We start from the raw sequence: 19,291 nt of genomic DNA, 5'->3' as shown, positions 1-19,291 counted from the left end.
AACCAGCAATGACATCCAGCTGTGGTGGTAGCTCAGCAACCCCATTTCTAACTGTACAGGCCATGAAGCAGAAGACCTGACTGCCTGGGTGTAAAAGTGGAGGCAGGCTGGTGGGACTGGAGCTGCTGCCACCCCTGGCAGCAGAGACCCAGGCAGCAAGCCCTGGGTACGGCCAAAGCAAGGGCTGCACTGCCCCCCGGGAAACAAAGTCATGGATGGTTCTGACCGGCTGCCTCGCTCTTTTCCTACTGTAGACACCAGCAATCAAATATTCAACTGCCTTTACTTCATCAAGATCTCTGCTTGAAAGAAATAATACACTCAATGCTGAGGTTGTAAAATACATACTCTATGGACTCAGCTGTTCACAAAGTCTAACATAAGAGCTTTACTCAGATAGGAGACATTTCACTCCACAGATTTATTCACTAATAATTTTATTCGGCAGACCGATTTGACTGTAAGTCTGTGTTGTCTAAGAGCAGCTGGGACAATAAATCACACCACGTGTAAGAGTTACTGTTCCCTGCTTTAAGGAAGAGCACAAACAAGAGCTGTATTAGAAAAAAAAGCATGCAGGCATTATACCAAATGATGTGGTAGTTCAGCTGTTGCAGAAAAACAAGACTAGAAGAAATAATGTATGCATTGCCAGTCAAATTTTATCTGAGTATATACACACAGAAACTGCTGTGGTTTGCAGCTCTTCTTGTCTCCTGCTTTCTGTACTACAGCAAATACTTTTTCCAGGCTTGTTTTGATGCATTTTTTGTACCACTATTTCATTCCTGGAACTAGAGGGAAAATGAATTAGAAGCAAATTTCCAGCACTGATGCGGCTGAGAATTTCACCTTGATGGTGAAAAGTAATTGGATCCAAGCTTGGACAAAGACCGGCAAGAGATCTAACAGGTGCTCAGCCACAGTATTTGTAAACCTTCTTTTCTTCACCCTGAAAAAAGAAACAGAACCTGTCTTAATTGCATTTTAAACCATAAACAAATGTGATCATACTGGAACCTTGCCATTTTCCCAATACTCCTTGGTCCTGGTAATTCAAGGTTAACCATTATATTCATTAGAGTTTGCTGTGATTGTTGTTGTTAGCCCTAGTAGCCACGATAACATTTTGAGTATGATCTTTTAAATACCATAAGATCAGAAGTCTTTGACAAGTCTTCTTAAAATGTCACGTCATCTTTTTGGACGGAGGCAGGTGGTGGTGGCCAAGCAGCTCAGCACAGGCTGGCACCCAGCCCTGCCCCAGGGACAGGTGTCCTGCTGGCATGCAGATTGTCCTCCTGGCATTCCTCACCCCAGCCTTCAGAGCAGAAACTTGTGTTTGATTGCAGATTGATTTTGCTGCTTGGCCCCAGTCCCTGCAGCAGCAGAATATCCTGATTATTTTTGCAGACCCAGAGCAGTGCTATTTTGCCATCGCGGCAGGCCTGATGTCAGGCTGTTTGAGGGGCAGCGCATAGGTTAAATAAGGCTACTGCGCACACCATTTTCCTTCCTCATCCAGGAAGGATGTTTAAGGTCTCATGTCCATTAAAATTCGGTGGCCCTTGCACTGATGGCAAATTCCTCAGCACCAGTCTCATCAGGATCAAAAAGAAACAGAACTTTCTGGGCTAAGAAAAAAATAAAGACCAAAGCCCTGACAAATACTGTGCCTGGTGCAGTTCCTCCCTAAATCACCATTGGAATAGGATGGGGAATCAGGGGAACATAATGCCAGTTTTTGCCCTATTACTCCATCCTCTATATTTGTAAAATGCTACAAATAGTATCCCCATTTAGAGAGGTATATAAGAAGCAAAATGCAGGAAAATAATAATTACTTTTATTTGATAAAGTGAAAACCTATAAACAAAATTTATCTCTTTTTTTTTTTTTTTTTGCCTTCAATGCATTCAACTACTGTTTTTAAAAAACATCCCCATTCAAGCTTGGACTTTGATCAGGCACCTATTTCTGGCAACCCAGTCTGACACCTCCTTTGCCTGTGGACACACGGCCCTCTGCAGAAAATTATTCCCTCCCGATTAAATATCCAGGCTACACAGATGAGTCTCATTTGCTGCACAGTATTTCCCTGGGCCGTGCTTCCAGCAGGATGCAGCTCTGGAGGGCAGAGTCCCCAGCAAAGGGGAGCACCAGCCCCCATTGCAGTTCTGGTACAGCCAGCTCCAGCCCTACCTCGTCCAGAAGCAGTGGAAGCCCCGAGACCCAGCCTTGGGGGCCTTGGCAGAGCTCTGCTATGTCCCTGCTCATTGCAGGGTCTTGGACTAGAGGACCTTTGAAGGTCCCTTCCAACCCAGACCTATTCTATTCTATTCTATTCTATTCTATTCTATTCTATTCTATTCTATTCTATTCTATTCTATTCTATTCTATTCTATTCTATTCTATTCTATTCTATTCTATTCTATTCTATCCTATTCCATTCCATTCCATTCTATTCTATTCTACTTTGAGTTGCAAAGAAAGACAAAGGGAACCAGAAGCTCCCACCTGCCAGCTCTGCTTAAAAGGCAGACATGTCATTCATAGGACTTTGAAATGGCCAAGCTGATGTTACCATTGACAGGAAACATGAGGAAAGGCTGAGGGAGCTGGGTCTCTTTAGCTTGGAGAAGAGGAGAATGAGGGGTGACCTCATTAATGTTTACAAATATGTAAATGGTGAGTGTCAGGAGGACGGAGTCAGGCTCTTCTCGGTGACAATGGGCAATGGGCAATGGGTACAAACTGGAACACAGGAGATTCCTCTTAAATATGAGAAGAAACTTCCCAATGAGGGTGCCAGAGCACTGGAACAGGCTGCCCAGGGAGGTTGTGGAGTCTCCTTCTCTGGAGAGATTCAAAACCCGCCTGGACACATTCCAGTGTAACCTCATCTAGGTGTTCCTGCTCTGGCAGGGGGATTGGACTGGATGATCTTTCAAGGTCCTTTCCAGTCCCTAACATTCTGTGATTCTGTGTGAAACAGCCTAGCATTGCCTTCTTATCAACTGCACGGACTGCAGATGTCATTGGCTCTCAGGCAGTCTATCCACCCCTCATCAGATGTGGATTGGATACACAGTAGGATCTAGTTCAGAGGAGGTCTTGGGTGCTCTGAGCCTCACAATATCTAAATTTTAGGAGTTGCAAGGTGCCACCTTGCCAACGTTATTCTCAGATGTGGGGAGCATGTGTAACTCTGGAGGCCTCTGGACTGCATCAATGAACAACCATGGGATGTGGCAAGGGCACAGAAAGTGCAGTGACAGTCTGCTTTAAAATCGCTGTCTCCATTGCCCAAAGCTGTCAGTTGCATTACATAGCATTTTGGGACATGGATGGGTTGGCTCTGGGTAGGTGATACTGGCTGCTTGTGCCACACTTTCTGCTCATTTCCTGACAGGTGTGTGTCTGCCTTCTGTTCTTTGGTTTTGCAATTGAGGTGTCTGGTCAGCATCCCAGCTGCCAGACAAAAAGTAGCATCCACTATAGCAAAGTTTGCATTTTTTCCACTTACCAGATGGCTAAAGGATTGCACTTTTTTTTTTTTTTTTTTAATTTTTGGATGTGAACCTTGTAACTGTCTTTTGAGCCTGTGTCAGCTGGAGATGATGGTGCTGTGCTCTGCATTTTTCTTCATGAACATAACAAGCATGGCATCTCCACAGATTTGCACTGGCAACAGACTATCGGCTAGACTGGATTTTTAAAATCAGTCTCAGTGAGTCACACCTTTCCTAGGAGATGTTGTCTTTTCCCCATGTGGCTGGTCAGAGCTGCCTTAACAATGTGCTATTGCTGAGCCCCACTGTTGTAGGAGTAGAAGCACAGCAGGAAATTCTCTATTAGAGCTCAATGTCTTGGAAATTATTTCCCTCCTCGAGCCACATACAGTCTCTGAGAGAGAATCATGTTCCTGGCCCATGAGGAGGTGGGACATAAAACTCTGCAGATAGCAGAGGGGTGAACTCATTTCCTTCCTTCTGATTTGGGGCTACACTCAAGGAAATGCAAAGTTATCATTTTACTGCACTTCAAAGTCTGCCAAAGGTGCCATAGCATTGGGAGCACTTTCTGTTACAAGTATCTATATAAATAAAAATCATACACGAAAAGAAAGGAAAAGTATGTTATCAATGCTTTTGAAAAATAAGTTTCTACCCATGTTGCTACTGCAATTGGCAAAAGCAACCTTTTTCTGAATGCCCAGGTGAGAAATTGCAGTTCTAATTTGTGACAGTGGGCTTTATGGAATGGAACTTTAGGGAGACATTTTTTACCCAGGAACAGCAGAATATATCCCCAGTTTGAACTGTCATCGCAACACCAATTTCATTAAGGGCACAAGGTGGGAATTTTGGGGAGTGAGAACTCCTGTTGCTGGGAGCAGAAAGGGTGGTTATTGAACTGCAAGGTTTGTTTAGCAGTGAGAACAAAGCAGGATGGCTGACATGAAGCTGTTAACAGGTTAGACAAATATCTGTCAGGCATGACAAGTGGTCATGGAAGCAACGGAAATACGATCATCTGAAGTTCCTAGCAGCCCTATTTTCTATCATTTCTGGGATGCTCTGTGATTCTTTGGCCAAGTATATAGCACAATTTTTAATTATGACTGTGGCAAATCTAGACATAACCAATCAAAGAGTTAGGATTGTAATATTAGAGCTGTTTGTGTAGCAGTTGGCTGGATTAGGGCAGGGAAGATACGTGTGTAAGGAAAATATGTGATATACTGGGTGGTCTTTGCTCATCCTCCAAAAATGCCTTATGTTCCTAATTTGTTGACTGTCTTTATTAATTATCATATTTATTTGAAACAGTTTTAAAAGCATAAAGCATTATGTCAATGGAAAAAGCTACTACAGGTCTGTTGGAATCTTTCCATTTATGCTTCATCTGTAAAAATGACATCAGACCAAGGAAAAGGAAAATGAGCCAAACAAAAAGGCATGCACAACAGGTGAAGAACAAACAAGGCAGCACGCTACTGATCTCCTCTGTCAGTTACAGGATACACTGCAGTGTGCCCTGAAGGTCTGTCCTCACTGACCTTGGACCACAGAAGGGAATGGCACCTTCAAAAGTTCAGTGCTTCTGGAAACCTGGCCTTGAAGTCACCTCTGTGACTTTAACTGCTCTGGAAGCCAGCAGGTGCAATGGCTTTCACCCCTTTCTCCTTTAGAAATTAATTGTTCTGATTATGTCTTCCTTGAAAAGGGACTGACACTTAGCCTCATAGGGTTTTAAGACTGATTAATATGAAAAAATAAAAAGCACTGCATAACGGACAAGTATTAGAATAAATGATGCAAACTGTAGAACAGCATGTGCTGGGAAAGTGAAGCATCCAGGAGGATTTTCAAGTTTACAGTTATGCAGCGTAAAGGACACTGGTGACAGCACAGTAGTCATCTGGTCCTCTTCACAACAACAACAACAACAACAACAACAACAACAACAACAACAACAACAACAACAACAACACATTTCTGCTGGACAAGGGAAAAGGAACAGAGATTTAAACTGTCTATACTTTCCAAAACCTTTAAATCTGAAGAGGATAAACTGAGCTCACATGCTGTAGATAAAAGAAGGGAAGTGAGGCATTACTACAGATATCTGCTGCAAAATAATAAGCTTGCGTTGTCTTCACCAGAGATGGCAAAAAATACAGAAGACAAAAACCGTATCTGAAAGAACCTAGGAAAAATAAGGACAATAGTCACCAAAGCACTGGTTACCCATTGTTATTTATTCAGAGTCCCTCATATTTCCAGAATAGCAAGATGAGTTACAGAGGAAAAAAAAATGTGCAGTGAAAGAGATAAACAAAGATTTGCTTTCCAATTATGTTCTAAAGAGAGTTAGAAAATCCACACAATGGAACTGAAACAGAGAGGAGAAAATATGAACTGCTGAGCATATGCCAAAATATTAGTCATCCCTTGTGTCTACCCTGAAAGGTTAGTGTTATTTTTAAGAATACATTCCTTTAAGGAAAATAATAATTTCCTAGCAGAGGTAATTCCTGGATGCTCATAAACTCTCTCAAGGGAAGCAGAAGCCCCAACAATGAAGTCAACAGAAGGTAGTCAGAGGAAGGGGAGGAGGAAATCTGCACAGGAGTCCTTGGGGAAACCCCGAGGACGAGCTGCTACTGGAAGGGAAGAGATACAGAAAAGCCTGGCAGAAAGCAGCTGTTGAGTAGGTAAAAATCTGGGTGGGAAAACATATACAAGGAAAGGCAGCAGAAAACAAGTACGTGATTCCTGGAGAACATCTCAGGTTAGGTGTCAGTTGTGTCCTTGTTACGGTAACATGAAGAGAAGGCTGGTACATTATCTTTTAAGTTTGCTTCATTTGAACTACATGAGATTTTCATGGGATTGAAGGCAGGACAAAATGTTGTCACCTGCCCTGTAGCTCACAGTACAGAATTTGTGAATTTTCAGTTTTGAAAAAATTTCAGGGTATCTCTAGCAACACTTAATGAACTAAGGGCTGTTATGGAGACAAAAGATTCACTCCCTTTGGTTCCATACCAGACTCACAAGCCAGCATTTTCTTCAGGCAGTCTCAAGTTGTGCTGGAACCTGACTATTTGTTTCATTGCTCTGGAATTGTAAGTGGCAGCGTGCTGCCCAGGAGACACGGGAAAGCATGGTTTGTGAGCTAGATGGCAGGTCTTATCCACCCCTGAAAGGAAATGAGCCTGTGAAGGCAACTCATGACTCTGAATAAGCAGTATGGCAGCACGTCATCTAGAAGCCTCCAAAGTTACAAGTTTCTGAGAGCTCCTAAGCCCCTCTGGCATGTGGGAGAGTTAAGGCTGCCCAGCACCTCTGGATGAATCTTTAAGTACCATGACAATTTGATCCATTGTCATCTGGAGAACACACCGCTCTTCTCACCGAATGGCAAAGGCTGATACTTGGCTCACTGGGACCGCTTAATATGTTAAACAAGTTTTATTGCTAGGCATTCTTTAAAATTGGAAAAAAAAATAATAGACTCAGTCATTTGATATGCTATGAGGTAAAGACACTGTTTTTCAAAGTAAGTGGTGACACTTCATATGAGTTCAGGAAGGAAGAATGAAATCCTGTAATGTTAGTCTATAAATTCAGTTTATCAATTCTAATTAGAAGTAAGTAATTAGTCATTACTACAATCAACAGACACAGAGATTTCTGGAACAAAGTAGCTGTCATTCATCGCTAGACTTGCACATAAGTTTTTCTAATGTGTTCAAGTTTCTTTTGCTGTCTGCCTTCTCAATAGTTAGCCTACTCTAAGTCTGATTTTCAGTCCACAGACAGTAGAAGGGAGGGACTGTTTTAGCAGAGAGCATGCATAGTGCCAAATCCATTTTCAGCACATTTTAAGTATATTCATATTGTGGGGATTGGTGAGAAAATCTTCTTTCTGCAAGGAAATGCATTTTGGAACTCCATTGCTTTAGCTTAATCCATAGGGTCAGACCTGAAATGTGATCCACGTGACTCCTAGCATCAATGGAAACCCTTTTGTGCAGAGAACAACTTGGATTAGAAGCTTTAATTTAACACTACCTCATTCACGCTCTCAAGAAGTCAGATCATGACATTATGTGATGTTGGTATAACAAGAGAATAGAAACCAATTTCTAATGGACAGCTCATCAGTACTCTGACTGGAGCTGCCTATTGATAGCAATGCTAATATTAAAGATATTCTTAGTTGTTTTGTGAGTTTGGAGCCATGAAACTGGAATTTTAAGAACTGATAAACGCATACTAGGCCAAAATCAACTGTTTCTTCTTGGGAGGTTTTGGACTTGGAGTTTTGTTTTTAAGTAGCTGTTTCTTTTGAAGCAATTATCTCAACATTGCCTCTCACCAGAATCCAAAGTTTTGTTTTAATTTGAATGCCACTTCTTCCAGTCTGCTTACAACTTTGGTACTACCTTGATTTCTTTGAGGTTTTTAAGGGAAGAAAAAAAAAAATGTATTGCCATAAAGTTTGACTCTTGGCTTCATAGTTTTTTACCAAGAGCTCAGAAATTCAAGAACTTTTTTGGGGAAGAGTTTCTGCAATCCTCAATTGGAATTTCTAGTCCAAAGAAAATCAGCCCAAGAGAGGATAACAACAGCTGAATGTGTAGGTATTTATTTGGAGATGAAGGTTTCATGTGATGTAGGTCTTACAACTCAGCCTTTTACATAACAGGTGTGTTCAGGGTCCCACCGTATCAGCCGTTTTCTAATCCATAACAAGAAGAGCAATAGGCACTACCATAACTGGACTCTTCTAGACAACAGTGTGAGAAAAACTGTATCTTTTTCAACGTTATCAACAGGGTTCAGGGAAGTGCAGATACGTTCCCATTCCCTGCCAGATTTCTGGAATATCAAAGACTACATCAGTCTTGAATTTAAGGAATTTTTATTAAATGAGGTCAGGAAGCTCATTTAAGGAAAACTATCACAACTCAGTGAATCTGGAATATCTGAATCAAATCTGAACCTCAGCTGACTGAAATTTCCAAGCTTCTGCTAGGTGAGTTAGACTTCACAATTTTTCTACAATGCCAGCAACATTTTATGGTCTTTTCCCTAACTTCATGGTGAATTGCAACTTTTACAGAATGAAATCATTGCCATAAAGTGCTGAATGATGATATTGCAAAGATATGTAATGCAATCTTCATAAAACACAATTTCTATTTCAAAATAGAAATCTTTTCAATAATGTCTTGATTTGAAAAGTCACAGGAAATTCTGAGAAATTTCTGCAGGTATCTCCTGGAATTACATCAGCATGATCAGTATTTCGTCTTTAATCACAGCGCTCTGTCAATAATAAACCTCAGGCCAAAACAGCCATCTGAGCCACCTTGAACTCTCAAAACTGGGCACTCAGGAAGCCCTTGTGCTTGCACCTGAGTTTAGCAGGTAAAACCTGACTTCTGAATAAGGGTGTCTGAGGATCTGCACCTGCTTCTTGCTTATTTTCCTGTTGTTTCAAAATTCAACCCTTATAAACAAGGGCTCAGCTTTTGTAACACCTGATAATAGACCTCCAGGCTTGTGAAAAAGCACAAAATTATTATAGCATCATTTATCACAAATACTATCTGCTAGTTCCACGTCTTCATACACATCACATATCACATACAGAGCAGTATATACAGCGTTCTGAAATGCAGCCACATAAGCACATATCTTTTTTACCTATACAAGAATGTATGTTACACTTTAGTCAGACCCAAACATTTCCCAGTATAGTTGGCTGATGAAGATTTTCCCGGTCCTAAAATACTTTGCTTCCTAAGCTCTTGCAATGAGGTCAGTCTCTTGGAGGCATAAAAAATTTGGCTTTGTTACAGGACTCTGCAGTGTGTGTGCCTAAGATGCAGGAGCTGTCTGGAGCTAACTCTGAATCGAGCTGCTTTATCATCCCTCCCGAAGCTGCAAAAAGTCAAGTATTAAACCACTGGAGAAATTGCACAGTTCCGATATTTCCAAATTTCAGGACAAAAACTCGGAAACTTTAATGAAGTTCAGGTTTGATTCAAATTTTCCAATGTTATTAAATCTGGAACTCTCCTTCTCTCCACAACAGCCCCATTGTTCTTCTGGACCTCTTCCATTTCTCAGTCACTTTCTGCATGGCAAGGCAGTCCCAGAATACTGTGGTCATCCTTTCTATTTATGAAAAAACTATTTGCTGAACAAGAGATGGTGCCAGAAATTTTAGGGTACATTTAATTTACTTAATTTCTCAGTTTCTTGTGTGATTTTTCCACTCACTAGTTCTGCACATGGAGGTAGAATAGCAGTCATCCAAAAAGGAGAGAAGTTAATCGGGGGAATGTCACTTCTATTTAATTAACATTTTCTCTTAAAAAGCACAACAATTAGATCTGCAGTGCTTTGACATTCAATTACATTAAAAATCTACTGGTTTCCATGAAGAAAACTGAATGCAATGATGAAACTTCTCTTATGGGTAACATTCCTTTTTAATCCATTTTAATGATATTTCCAGAATAACTATTTAGTTACATGAGGGAGTAATAAAAACAAAGGAAGGCATTTTTTTTCAAATATTTAAAGCAGGAGGCAATCGGTCATCTCCAAATTTGTAATCACTTCAAAAGTTCATAGCTGAATTCAAATCCCATTATGATTCCTCTTCTGACCCTTAAAACTGACCATGACACCACTAAGGCTCCTACTCAAGCAATCTTAATGATCTTAACATGCCATTAAAGTACCAGTCATGTAAAGCAGCATAAGCCCCATTTAATTAAACAATTAAAATAAGATTATAGCTGTCAACGCTTTGTAGCTTTAATGAGATTCAAGGAGAAGATTAGATGATCTGGCCCAGAGTGTGACCTATACCTGAGCTCTATTAGACACACGGTATGAATCAAGACTGATCTACACGCTGCTTTCTAGTTGCCTCACTATTTCCTCATGTTCCTTCATTTGTCCGCATCCTTCTACATCCTTCCACATCCTTCCTGTCTCATGTGTTAATAGAGAGTCTTCGAGACTAGGGACCGTAGTTTTGCTCCATGACTGCACAATGCCTGGCACAGGTTGTTCATGGCCTCTGAGAAGGACTGTCCCACCTAATAGCAACAATACAGTCAATGACAACTGCATGTGCACCAAGTCCTACCTGAGCACGCTGGAGTGACAACCACTCTTCCACTGCACCTTTTACAATTGGATATTGGATATTGTATGTGCACGCCTGGAGTTTCACATACCCCAGGAAAAAGAATATGGAGCAGCTGTTGATGATCTGACTAGAACATTTTTGGTTGACAGATTTTTCAGGTAGGTTACACTCAGCTGAGGCTGGACACCATATTCCATTAGTTTAGCACCTGAAAGGCTGTCCAGAAGGTTGACCTGAAGTAGAATCTGGTTTCAGAAAATCTGTTTAGGAAATCAGTGCATCATTTACAATCAGTTACAGGAGGTTTTTCAAAATGGGAATTTGCAGCTCATAGCATCTGGGGCCTGAACTGCTTCTTCAGCTTTTGAAAATCTTCTCTGTGCTTGCAAAACCTTTTAGTGAATGTGTCTGAAATAGTCCGATATATTTTTATAAAAACAGCTATACATTCTTTCTATAATTACATTTTTTAAAAAATCTTGTTTAAAAAAAATTTCGGGTACTTCACTGCACATTCTTTCTTTAACTAAGGGATCTAATTTTGCATCAGGAGTCTACACAAGACTTACTGAAATAGTTGTAGATCATCCAGAAGCTTGAAAGGAAACTCGGTAAGTTCCTGTGGCTTTGGGACTTTGTAATAGGATTGTTGGGTCATAGGAACCAACCATAGTGAAAATGGACTGTGGCTGAATGTGCATTTTCTCTAAACTAGTGGCATTTCCCAAGTAAGCTAAAAAAGTGGGATTTTCAATCACAGGTGAATCTCTTCTGTTTGAGCATCAGCCTCTTTCATAAAATGTGATGGTACATAAACTTTCTATGCTCTGCTGTAAGTAATAAAAGGAAAAAAAAATTCTAACACCATAGTCATTTGATCTTTCTACCTCCTTTATTTTCTCTGCTTAACTTCACATAGGGAAAGACTTGCACAAAAACTGACTGCTCTAATAAAACCAGATAAAATCCAATACAGCATGTTGAGAAGTAGAACTAGAGTTACACTGGGCTGTTTGTTGCATCAGGAGACAGATGATTAAAAAACCTTTGTCACCCAGTTCTCAGACCCTCCAAGGCTCACTCACTAGGCATTACCCAAGGTATACCAATACTATATGTGCAGAATTTTTTCATTTAAACTATTGGCAATGTTTTTTTCCAATGTAAACCTAACAGCTTTTATAACTGTAGTTAGGTCACCAGACAGCAGTGAGCTCATTTTCAAAGGAGCAGATCACTTACAGCTCCTTGGGACTCTGCAGTTTTCAGAAACCAAGAACTGAAATTCATCACCATTTCTGATTCTGAAATATTCAACATAAGCATTTGAAGATGGCCTAAAAAAATCAAAATATTTGCAGCTGGTGGCTGAGCATTACATCCATACTTTGAGAAGCTGCCTCAGCTGAGACTCTTTGGTGGCCTCCAAAGAAAATTCTACACCTGGCTCAGTCTGTGCTCTAAGTGTTGCAAGGCACGTACCAATTTGTGTTAATATTTAAATTACTGCTCTTACCGTTAAATAATAATATTTTTAAAGTTAATAGCACAGCGTTTGGTTTTTAAAATGGACGAAATAATTTTTTCCCAGATGGTAAAGATACAATGGCTCAAGGGCAGCAATTCTGGTATTTGCTCTGGCCCAGCATTGTGGCTTCTTTCATGGGCATCTGCAGCCCAGAAGAATGGAAATACAGAAAGTATTTGATGAGTGTGCATACCTCATCAATGCTCACTTGGAGATGTTGAGTTGAACTACTGCCAGGGTATAAGACCTACATCATTGGGGATTTCACAGATTTGGGAGGATTTCAAATTTAAAGTGTTTATATCTGCAGCTGCAAGCTGTAGAACAGAAAATAGCAAACTGCTGTGCTTCTATTTAAGCCATACACGAGTGGATAAGCAAAACTAGTAACTGGTAGAGGTAGAAAAATCTCTCCCTACAGCTATCTCTGCTCCCATGTAATCCTGCAGGTTGGGTTTGGTTGATTTCTGCTTGACAAGTGTGTGCTACCAGCTACACTCTCAATTATTCTCTCAGTCACTTGTAAACGGGACTAACAGCTCTAGCAAGCAGTGTTGCTGAACAACCAGGATAGACTTCCTTCTGTAAAGGTTAATGCAATATTTGAAAAGATGCAGAGCAGTGCCAAAGAATTTTTCAAAAGCTAAAAGTTTAAAGATGTTGGGACATCTTTATATCTTTCTTTGTTCTCTTTCCAAGTTGACTTTATGGAGGTAGTGAGTATTCTCACCAGGAAAACAGAAATTCCCCATTTGTTTTATAATCCATGTCATCAAGCTCCATCTTGCAATTGTGTTGGCCTCCCAAGGAATTGTGGACATTTCTGTTTTATATAATTAGGCCAAAGGTTGTCAGCTGCCATCACTAACAGCCACATCTGGCAGCGAGTGTCTCCTACCTAGGTTATAGAGTAAGTGGTCACCTCACCACTTTTGGAGGCTTTAAGGTTGGATGCACGAAAATAGTCTGTTCCATGGTTGACCTCTTCAAGGTTTAATCCTCAACACAACCTTCCCTGGAGAAGTAGTTTGTTGATAAATATAGAACAACTACTTACTATACTGTGCTTTCAGCACTTCTGTAAATGTATTGCATGCGATAGATATCTAGTCACTTAAATAAGGGGCCTTTTCCTCCCATCACCTTGGTGCCAGGGAACAGCAAGAGCAGGGCTACTCACTGAGAAAGATTGTGAGGTTCCCTATGCATAAGTCTACCTAGAAGGGCCCTGACTATTGGGGTCCTGGACTTCTAAGGCCCTTGCACAGGCAGACACAGCAGTTAGAACATGGCAAAACTGTACATACAGCAAGAAATAGGATAATAAGAAGCACTGGGACCATGCCAGCCTCACCTATAGATATATTTTAAAGGTACTAGGTGTAGAGTTGCACTTCTGCCTAACAGCCTGCCTTCAGCATGCACTTAATTCAGTGATAAATAGTTCATTTGTTTAATTTCTGTTTGGACAAGCAAACATGAGCTCTGGTTTCATGGAAAAGTGTAACTATAAATCAAAAGTGTTCTTGTTACCTTGGTTATCACAATCTTGCCTTCTGTGAGTGTTATTACATGCCCACAGTATATTTAGTATAATTTTTCTGGTTTTGTAACCTCTAGCATTTTGATTTTATCCTCAGGGAAGAAAATGGTGAAGCAGGAATGTTCAGCAGAAATATGATATGGAGGACAAAGCTTGGCACAGAATCGCAGCCACTAATGAAAACACCCTCTGGATAGCTTGCTTGTACTCTGTAAAGTTGAATCTGCACACTGTAATCTAACAACACAGCTGTGACTAGCACAGTCACAAAGATATTATTTAAACATTTTTATAATAATGAGAAGCTTGGCTTTGAAGTCTGTAAAACCTATTGTATGATTCAGCCCCACCTTGGGAACAAGGCACCTGGTGTATGTTTATGTAACTCAGATCTGTAGTTTGGTTGCCTCCTCACATTTATTAGTTATAGACAACTCCTGAAAGACTTCGAAATTCAGATCTCTGTATCTGATATCCCTTCTTATAGGATGCCTGATCCTATACTTTCCAATGAGGCATTTTCAAGAGCAATTGTAACATTCTGCAAATGTCGTGAATCCCACTATTCTTTTAAGAATCAGCATTGACTTTATGGAGGGAATTACAGGCTGGATTCTCTTTTACAGCATGTAACTCTACTTTAACTCCAGTGAATTCAAAGCAGTTTTTCAGCACTTACCTTGGCATCAGCAGAAAACTATGCCTTGCACATCTTACAAAAGCCATCTATTGCTGTGTCATCGTGGCAGAGCTTGCAGATATCAGCTCATAATAAAACAGCACTGGAAAGGACACCATGAGATTACTTATTCCATCTCCACTGCCTAGATAAACTCGTACAGACCCAGGTCATCATTATCAGATGTTTTTCTAACTTAAAGACAGTCTTGCTGAAGAAGCAGGCTGTCATCCACAACAGCCTGTCTCACGGTTTGTTTGTCCTATGAAGAAGGTTCTCCTTGATGTTTAAACTGAAACTTCCTTTCTGCAATTTAATCACCTGCTTCTAATCTTACCTCTCATGGTCACAGCAGACAAATTATTCTCCTCAACATTTAAAGAGTTTTGGATATAACTAGACACAGCTGACAGAGAAACATTTTATCCCACACCACTACCTCCAGGGGCTTCAAGCAGCCCTAATTAATCTAACCTTCCCACGGTGGCTGTGCTTTCTAGACAACCCTTGTTGTCTGCCCTGGGAGCTCCACAGCCAGACCACTGGTTTCCTGTCACAGACCTCAACAAAACACGGCCGTGGCATTCCCAGCAGCTGCGAAGTGGAAGGGCGTCACGCGTCTCCCAAGATGTACTCTTGTTTACGCATCAGAGTCTGGTGTTTGCCCTTTTCCATTGCAGCTTGATGTTGTTGACTCTTGCCGGGCTTGTTTATGTTAACATGTCCTGCTCCTTGACTTCCTTCACAGAGTGTTCTACATTACACGTACGCTGCACATGATGCAGAGCAAGAGATTCATGTTCAGGCCAAAATACATAGGACTGTGTTTTGAGACCTGCAAAACAGGTCATGTAATGTCAGCCTGAGGAATTACTTTTGCTGCCACTATCACAGAGTAAACACATTGATTCAAGCACCAACGGTCCAGCATCCAGCTGAGCAAAGTTTTGCTCCTTCTCCTTTTCCTTCTTCTACACAGCCATCTTTCTCTACGTCTCTCAGACAGACTCACATCCCATTGTCAAAGGCATTTTTTTGGCTGGTGAGCAGGCAGAGAATTTGACCACTGCCGCAGGTGGGATATGGCCACTCTCATGCCTGGGCACTGGGGCAGGATGGTGCAGACAGCAAGTGTTGCCTGCCAGTCTTCTCATGCTCCAAGGACCCACCCTTGCTTACTGTCCCTCTCCTTGTGACCCTGTGCCTGCAGCTGCCCGGGCTTGGGGAACACAAGGCAGCACTTGGTTTTGCCTGCAGTTCACGCAACTTCTTTTTGATCACCTTCAGGAAAGAGGGGCCTCCTGCAAGCCAGACCTGCCCCACTGGTTGCCAGGTGAAATGTGCTAATCTAGAGGGACTTGCGGATTCAGTTTGTGTTTGAGAGTTTTCCTGCTTTGACCCTGTGCAGCATTACCGCAGTCCTACTTATTGCAAGTGTAGAAGAATAAAGATATTATGAGTAAGTGGAAAAAGAATGAAACTAGAGAAGTAGCTGAGGCATAGCTGGGTAGGTCACACTAGGCTTTGTTTTCTGTATAATGCACTGTTAAATGTCTTACACTCCTTTGGTGAGAGGTACCATTTTGAGACCACACGCTGTGCTTCCTGACAAAGAATTCACACCTTTTTTCTTTGGCTTTGCTTCTTCCATACCCTGTAATAAAAGTCTTCTAGACTGTGGTTGGTCTCTGTGAATTGGAAACATGGATTCGGGGAAGGAATAATGAAAACTGTGGCATCCATTTAAACTGGAGCAAGCATAACATGTAACAAGGGCAAACTCACTTCTTACAACTGTCTCAATATTATTTAATGTTGTTAAACATTAAAAGTGTTCATATTTTTGTTATTCTAACTAGATCAAATTAAAATGAAGAAGGGAGAAACAACAGACCTGAGCTGCATGTGAACAACTGATCATGCACAGGAACGAGACAAATGAATCATACTGACTCTCATCTAACATTCAGCCAAGCTATTCATCTTCAAATGATCACCATGGTGATGATGCATAGGTCATTCCTGAAATCAGACTGTAACCTATAAAGGAAAAATCATACGGAACCTTGCTGATACATGCTCTCGTACTGAACTTAGAATACAATGTACAGTGAGATCTCTGGCTTAATTAGTTGTGCAGTGAGCTAGAGTTGGCTGCTATCTTTTTTCTCCATATGAAACCACAGAGTTTTCTCAGTACATTATTTCCACATGTGCTTACATTACTATTCCTGCCCCTTGATCCAGCGTTTTAATAAGCATTCATCTCTTAAAAAAAAAAAAAATGTCTATCCACTTACCTAAAGTATCCCTCAGCCCAGTCCTCCCTTTCCATCAACACGAGCCAGAAGAATCCACAGGGAAATCCAGAGTCTCCCTGGTAGGCGCCTGTTGTGAATCAGATCAAGAGGCTTTTTTTTTTATATCATTCTATTCCTCTGTATTAGGGATGCAATTTCTGATTCTTTGTTCCAGACATATTAAAATCCTCTCTTGCCTAAGTAGCTGTGCCTGAGGTCCCAGCTGGTTTCAAGGCATGAACACGCTGTGAGAGCCAGAGAGACGAGTGCTGTCCCGGCACAGGGCAGGGGACACTGAGGTCTGAAAGCCAGCACCAGTAACTTACGCTTCCTCCGCAGGTGGTCACATGGGCCAGAGAAAAAGACAGACATCAACACTTCTTTACCGCTGACACATGCACCTGCCCGACACTTCCAGGACTGCTCGTGTAGGAAAAGATGGTTTGCTTACACCAATACCTGCACTTCAGCTCTGGATGCTTCTACATTTTATCTTGTAGCCTGCACCAAAATCACCTTTCTAGGAACTGGTCTGTAGTCTACAGGTCTGATCTTCCCAATTTGCTTTATATGGGGGCAATATTGAAACTAAAAATTTTAAATATAATGCTTTACTTGACAGCCAAAGTTGATTTAAGACACTGTTTCATGTTACATTTATACAATCTTTCCTTTTGTTCATCTTTAATACAAAAATATTTTAATATTAAACAATTATTGACAAAACTGAAATTCAAACTGCCATATAAGTGACTCAGTCTGGAGACCACAGTACCAAGTACCTCCCACCAGACTGCGAAATTAACTTCCTGTTATCTACAACCCTACAAATTTTAAAATGAAAATTGAAATGTTTATGAATTTCTTCTAATAACAAAATATATTGAAAGGCATTGCAATAAACTCAGTGGGTTTCCCTTTTCTTACAGGCTTTCATGAAGAGTGAAACAGTTTTATTGCATTCTCAGTTACCGTAATAAAAGTGTTGGCCTAGAAGACACACTTCTAGGTTTATTAATCTGATCATATATCAGTTGGGAGTTTGTGGCAGACAATAGTTCATAAAACTGCACAAAATATATTATAAGGTAAAAGTACAAAGTAATTCTTGTAGTCAGTTTGGAAGGAATCAGCAGTATGGATTTCATAAAAGACTTAAATTGAAGGCAAATGAAGAAAATAAAACAGGATACCAAATGCAACAAACAGTATCTAAAACACAACACAAAAACTAAATGTAAATTGCCAGTAGGAATATAAACACAAAGCAAGTTTTGCATCTAAATAAGTCTATGCTGCTATGCAACTGTTTATTCAAGCACTTGCTATGGCCTTATGGAACTAAAGCCAATGATCGAATTCTGGACCCGGATGAATGAGAACGTCAGGGATACAGAGAAATCACGTCCGTGTCCCAGGCAGATCTCCAACAGCTCCTGCATGAATTCCCACAACATCTTACATCGGCTGTTCTCAGTCCACCAGTCCAGTACAGGCGTTCCCAGCTCTTCTGTACCAAACTGCCTAAAAGACCCACTGTCAGGCTTTGCAGTCCCTCAGCTTCAATCCTTCAGTCCACTTGGATTTCATAACTGAGGTGTCCATGATGTTAATTAACCTACAAGCTATTTTCAGAAATTTAAGTATTCAAGGTGCTTTGACTCTTTTCAATAATATCTACACTAAATGCTCATTGCTTCTATTTAAATCTCTTTGCTACTTTTACTACTGTCATAATAACCTCTATGATAATCTGTTATCATGTTAGCCTCTGCCATCTGTTCTGTTGATTAAACCACAACTTTCTTTAACCCCTTCCTCATACATCTCATCTACAACATCCCTGATCTATTCAGCTGCCGTTTCCATTCACAGCCCCTTGCCCCTGGAGTGCTGTGCCCACATCAGAGCAGCTGCTCCAGCTGAGGCTGCAGCAGTGTTGGCTGGGGAAAGCATTGCTTTTTGGACAACACTCCTATTTACACAACAGAGCATATTTGATCATTTTGCAATAGCTTGACAAACATTGTCAGATACAATATCTTGGCCAACATCCAGTAAATGATCCATTTGCATCCTAGCTTTTCTTTTGCAGAATTTTTACCTTGTTTATCATTCCCCAGTTTGCATCTGTGCAGCTGAGCACTGCCTTTCATGAGCATGGAGCTTTGATGTTATCTCAGTTAAACGTGGAGTTGATGCTTTTAGAGCATTTTTGCATTTTGTCAAAGTCAGTTTGAATTCTGGTCTCTGCAGTGCTGGAAGTTCCCCCAGTCAGTATCTTGCTGCCTGCAAATTTAATAAGGCTCCTTTCTAGCTTTCCAAATAGGACCCCAACACATCTTTGTGAAACTTGACTCAATGTGACTTTCCCTTCTGGGGCTTCAAAAGATCTGCCAAACCTGCATAATCCTTCCTCCACCGCAACTGTCAGTTGTGCTAAGGTTTTCAAAGCCCAGAAGAGGATGATAAGCAAGTGGCAGTTCCATCCAGAGATCCTCACACTACAAGTGCTTCGGGATTGCTTTATAGAGAATAACAGCAGAAACATGTCC

The 19,291-nt window shown here is 40.9% G+C and overlaps 1 long non-coding RNA gene across 1 annotated transcript; it reads right to left on the bottom strand.

Annotated features, from left to right (window-relative positions):
• Nucleotides 1-820: 820 nt before the first annotated feature.
• LOC135578995 (uncharacterized) lies at nucleotides 821-16,873 on the bottom strand. Its single transcript, XR_010471200.1, has 3 exons — nucleotides 16,737-16,873; nucleotides 14,437-14,539; nucleotides 821-952 (listed from the first exon to the last, which is right to left on the bottom strand). It is a non-coding gene; the product is annotated as an uncharacterized LOC135578995 (long non-coding RNA).
• Between the last annotated feature and the right edge of the window lie 2,418 nt (nucleotides 16,874-19,291).

The sequence above is a fragment of the Columba livia genome, chromosome 3 (genome assembly GCF_036013475.1).
Source record: "Columba livia isolate bColLiv1 breed racing homer chromosome 3, bColLiv1.pat.W.v2, whole genome shotgun sequence".
NCBI lineage: Eukaryota > Metazoa > Chordata > Aves > Columbiformes > Columbidae > Columba > Columba livia.
This window is presented reverse-complemented; position numbering and strand designations above follow the sequence as displayed.